Raw genomic sequence first — 6,000 nt, forward strand, 5'->3', positions numbered from 1 at the left:
AACAAAATGAAACCACTAACAAAACTGATAGCTAAATTACAAAAAAGACTTCTCAATAAGCGAAATGTCAACAGAAAGAACTTCTTAAGTATCTGCGGAGGTGAATGGAATCACACTACGAGCACAGAACCATATTTTAATGAAGAAGCATACAAACAAAAGCAAACGAATACAATTGCCATAAATAGCAGTGGTCGAGGTTATGAAAAAGTGAATAATACCATAATGGAACAAGAAGTACTCCTTACAAAAATATGCCCTGAAAACTTAGAATTACCCCTCCATTCAACTGAATCAGAACGTCTAGTGTACAAATGGCCATGCACGTCAATGTGTAACATTCCCAAACAATGTTTCAAATCTTTACACCAATTCCTCAATAAATATGTAAAAAGCATAGACAAAATCAAAATTAAATTACTGCAAAATATAGATACCTGTCCAGTGCGCAAGTACACAAGGACTACAAGGACATTCATTGGCCTGCATTACAGGACCTACTTGTAAAACCACTTTCCATGATATCAAAAGGATATCAACACATCATTCAACTATAAGAAATCTAGTCTATAAACTGTACTATGCTAAAAGTCCTGCTTTAGCACTAGCAAAGTGAAATAACATCCTTCTACATGGTACAGCAAAAGACCTACTTGAAGAAATTCACTATATCCAGAAAAAATATTTTGGAAGTGAAAGCCATTTACAGAATGAAATAGCTTTAAACCAATTAAGCAACAATTCTACACATGGCAACCTTTTGCTAAACACATACAAAAAAGAAATACTAAAATTTAAAAGTACATCAGCTGAAGTACCAAACCATGTATGTGTATGTTGCCATAGAATATTTTATAAAAGTAACACAAAAACTGTGGACCTATCATACAAAATAGAAGACAATGACGATTCTAAATGGTTTGAATTAGCTCTCTACCTTCTAGCAGAAAACAAATATGAAATATCTGAGCCCTTAATACTTTGCAGTTATTGCACTACAAAACTTGACAACAACCAAACTCCTTCACGTTCTATCACAAATAATTAGGAATTATACCCAGTACCAAAACCTCTACAACAACTTAATTTATATGAGAGCATCATAATTCAAACAGTACAACCATTTCAAGCAATAATACGCCTTCAACCAAAAACAGCAAAATTGCCTCCCTCTGAATTGGTAAAAGGCATTCGTGGAAAAGTAGTTTATTTACCATTAAATCTAAAAGAAAATGTGCATACTCTAGGAGTGCAACGTCCAATGCAGCAATCTTTAATTATATTAGTAAATGGAGTACCTACAAAAGACAAGAAAATATGGCAACAGCTGGTAGATTTATATAAAGTTAGACAAGCCTTCCAATATCTTAAAGAGAATAATGAATATTACAAAGAAATTAATATTGAAGAAAACTTGAAAGATACAACTGAAATAATTCAAAAAACACAAGAAGCTGGTCAATTTGAGCTACTAGATCCTGCTACAATATCAAATACTTTAGACCATTATACAATTCATCCTTTGCACTGTAATGACACCGTACAAGATGTACTAGAAACTTACCAAATGCGTCAAACAAAAGGATCGCCAATCAGTATACGGGAAAAAAGTATAGAAGCACGTTCTTTTCCTCTACTCTTTCCTACTGGCAAAGGAGGAAGGTATGATGATAGACCTATTCAAATATCAGCTTCAGAATACCGCTCATTACGGATGTATTCTGAAGACGCCAGATTTAGACAAAATGTGGAATACATATTCCACCTACTCTTTGAAAGTGAACTAGCAACTTTATGTTACGGAGTTGCACACATATTAAAATCAGGATCACACTTTCAAAATATGACAGCTACACAATTATTAGAGAAAGTGCAACAAAAGGATGAGGTTTTACAATCAAATATTACAAATCTATTAGCAAATATGTGTGGTACTAAACAGTACTGGTTTCGACGTCATGGAGATGTACGTTGTATGATCAGAAACCTTGGCCCACCCACTTGGTTTGTTACATTAAGTTGTGCAGAATATGCATGGGAAGATTTACATGATTTCCTACGCATATCAAATAAAAACAAAACAAACATAGATATTCTAACACCTGGAGAACTTTGTTCTTTGGATCCTGTTAATGTTTCAAGATATTTTCACCATCGCTTCATTGCTATGCTACATTTTATTTGTAATAAAACTGTTCCTCCCCTTGGAGAAGTGCAACACTTCTTTTGGAGAAAAGAATACCAAGCCAGAGGAGCACCACATATCCACATGGTTTTATGGATTAAAGATGCTCCTAAATTTGGTCAAGACAGTGATGCCACTGTTTTACAGTTTATTGAAAAATATGTCACTTGTGAAATTCCATCAGAAGCCACAAATAGTGATCTTCGTGCACAAATTTTACAATTTCAAAGACACAAATGTGGAAAATATTGTCGTCGCAAATACAAAAACAAAGGCAAATACTACACCAAATGCTGATTTGGTTTCCCTAGACCAGTTACAAATACAGGTCAAGTAAACAACCTCATGTCTTCAGTTAGACATACTGTTAAAGGAAAGTCACCTAAAAATACATATTTCATAAAAAGAAAAGAAGAAGAAAAATATATCAATGAGTATAATGCAATCATTGCCCACTTATGGAATGCAAACATAGATGTGCAGTACATTGCAGACAATTCTACTGCAGTTGCACGATATGTCACAGCATACTTAACTAAAGCAGAAAAGACAGAGCTCCAAGACCTCTGGAATGACCTGTCATCAGATAAAACAGTATCTCAGAAATTATACAGCTTGGGCATAAAAATGCTCACCCATAGAGAATGTGGATCTTATGAAGCAGCTGATCGTTTAACTGGTACTTCATTGTATGGTAAATCTGAAAATATAGTATGGCTAAGTCTTGGTCCAGCTAAATCTAGAAAAAAAGTTCTAAAATCATATGAAGATATAGAAACAATAGCCAAACATGATCCCAACAGCCAAGACATTTTAAAAAACAATTTATTGGACACATACTACCCAAACAGAAGTAATACTTTGGAAAACATGTGTCTATACCAAATAGCCCAAAACTACACATACAAAAATAATATGAAACCCGATGAAAAAAAAGGTAAATATAGAGTGACAGACTGTGAAGGCAGCTTAGTTAAACTCACTAAACCAAATTTAATTAATCATATCAAATTGTCATTGAAGACTCCTCAACATAAAGAAGTATATTACATGTCCCTTCTACAACTCTTCAAACCATGGAGAAAAGAAGAACAATTACTAGATAACTATGACTCATATGAGGATGCTTTCAAAGCAAATGAAAGCACTATGACTGATGTAAACTTTACACAGTACAAAACAATGTTGCACAATGAACAGCAACATGAAGAAGAACTCCAAGCCCAACTTGATAAGGATACTCCTGACAGTAGTCAACCTTCTGTAACAGGAAGATAAGAATCACTGGGAGAACCACTAATAACAAATGAGGCAGAATTAGCTATGATAGAAGTAGAAAACACCATGTGTCAGTATGAAGATAAGGAAGACTTAACTATACTACAATCAAAACTAAACAATGAGCAAAGTAGCATTTTTCAAGAAGTAACAAAACAAATTGCACATGGTGTAAAACATGAAAATAAAGAATGTTCCTGCCATAATTATAAACCTATACTACTGTACATCAGTGATGAAGCTGGTTCTGGCAAAACATTCCTAATCAAAATCATTAGTAAGTTCCTTCAACAATTGACAAACAACAAACTGTCAGCTGTTGTCAATGCCCCCACAGGTTTAGCTGCCTACAACATAGGTGGTCTTACATTACACCGATTACTACTATTACCAGTAGAACACCAGAACAAATTAGACTATTACAAACTTTCTGCAGAAGCTGCAATGGAATTACGCAGTGTATTGAAACAAATGAAAATGCTACTAATAGATGAAGTGAGCATAGTCTCCAACCTGATGTTAGCTTTGATTCACCTCAGATTACAAGAAGTACTCAAAACTGACTATGAAGAGCTCTTTGCAGGAAAACGCCATTATTGTTTTTGGAGATCTGCTTCAATTAACACCAGTAAAAGGTGAACCTATTTTTTAAACATTAGGGCACAAACTCTGCCGTAAAACTGTTGGCAGCATTGGAAATGTCAACTTTTGGCAACATTTCCAATACAGAGAATTAACAGAAAACATGCGCCAATCTGCAGATCTAACTTATGCCAACATTTTAAAAAGTTTGAGAGTTGGTATACTTTCTAAAGAAGCAGAAGCAACATTGAAAACCCAGCACATAAATGCCCTTTATGGCAATAATGCATGTGCTACAGATGTTATGGAACAATTAGCCCACAAAAATGTCAATTGTATGGACTTAATGCCAACTCTTGCAAGCTGTTTCAAATTAAATGAAATCATGCTAAGTAAAGAAATGCAACCAATAATGGAAATTAGCGCCACAGACAAACTAGATGTACATGGTATGACACTACCCATGCGTGACCAAGCCACAACAAGACTAAATAATTTAGAAAGATCAATCTCAAACACAGCAGGCTTAGAAAAGATGTTAAAATTATACTTAAATTGCAGAGTAATGCTTAAACGTAACCTTGACGTGGACCAAGGACTAGTTAATGGAGCACTGGGTACAGTTGTTGGCTTTCAAACATACTCACGTGACAACAAAATTCAGTTTGTCAATATACTCTTTGACAAACTTTCAGAAGTAAAACGGATAAGACGCTCAACAGCTAGATTCCTTCTCTTCAAAGATATGTATGTACGCAGAGAACAATTTTCTCTAACTCTTGCATACGCAGTCACGATTCATAAATCACAAGGTCTTACCTTAGACAAAGCAATGATAGATATTGGTAACACAGTCTTTAAAGAAGGCATGAGCTACGTAGCACTATCACGCTTACGTACACTTGACGGTCTATTTCTAATCAACTTTGATGCAAGTAAAGTAAACGCTGATATTCCTTGCATTTTAGAATATAATAGACTTCGCTCACTATACACTCCCCATCTAAACACATATTCTGTTCCACAAAAACTAAAACGTTGTAAAAGAAAACTAAATCAAACAGAAATGCAACAGGACGTCACTGCAAATCCTCCAAAGAGAGTAAAAGAAACTAATACTTCATCAAGTACCACAAACAAAAAAGAATCAATTAGAGAAAGTAAACCAGGTACTTCTTTAAAGAAGGAAGACAAACTCCAAAAAAAGCAGTTAGATACAGAACTACCTGGACCATTTAAATTCTCAAATATAGTTGGTGTAACTTGCTATGCAAATGTAGCAATGAATATTCTATTTCAATTACCACCAATTGTTGACAACTTTTACTCACACGGTACAGACCCATTATGTTTGCAAATGTTAGTACTTCACAGAAATGCAGCAAACAATCCTGACAACACATATAGTGTTTTTGGAATAAGACGACAATTGGACTACTGTGCTGGAATGGTGAAATTCACTATAAACTCACAGGAAGATCCACAAGAATTTGTAATGTACTTACTACAAGTACTGGAAAACAAAAACAGACCTATAAATGAAATCTTTCAGATTTCATACATGTGGAAACATACATGCACTCTCTGCAACAATGTGACACAAGAAGAAATCCCAAATGAACGCTTCATGTATATATCAATACCAAATTGTGAATCCATTCCATTTCAGCAACTTGTACAAAATGCAAACCATGGTAGATTATGCTCTACCTGCAATTCAGATAATCGCTCCACGTTAGTAATACAAACACATAGTAAATACGTAATACTAATGCTTCTACGTTACAATGCAGATGGTACCAAAAACAACTGCAAGCTGACTGGATTCACACATGGTCAAATATCACTTGGTAAGAAAACCTTCACAACAATAGGTATAATCTACCACGCAGGAGCCACAACCAATTCAGGCCACTACACTGCATATATAAAAAAGAAATGTGGATGGTTTGAAT

This window comes from Ambystoma mexicanum, chromosome 2p (assembly GCF_040938575.1).
Source record: "Ambystoma mexicanum isolate Mex_15411 chromosome 2p, UKY_AmexF1_1, whole genome shotgun sequence".
In the NCBI taxonomy this organism is placed as follows: domain Eukaryota; kingdom Metazoa; phylum Chordata; class Amphibia; order Caudata; family Ambystomatidae; genus Ambystoma; species Ambystoma mexicanum.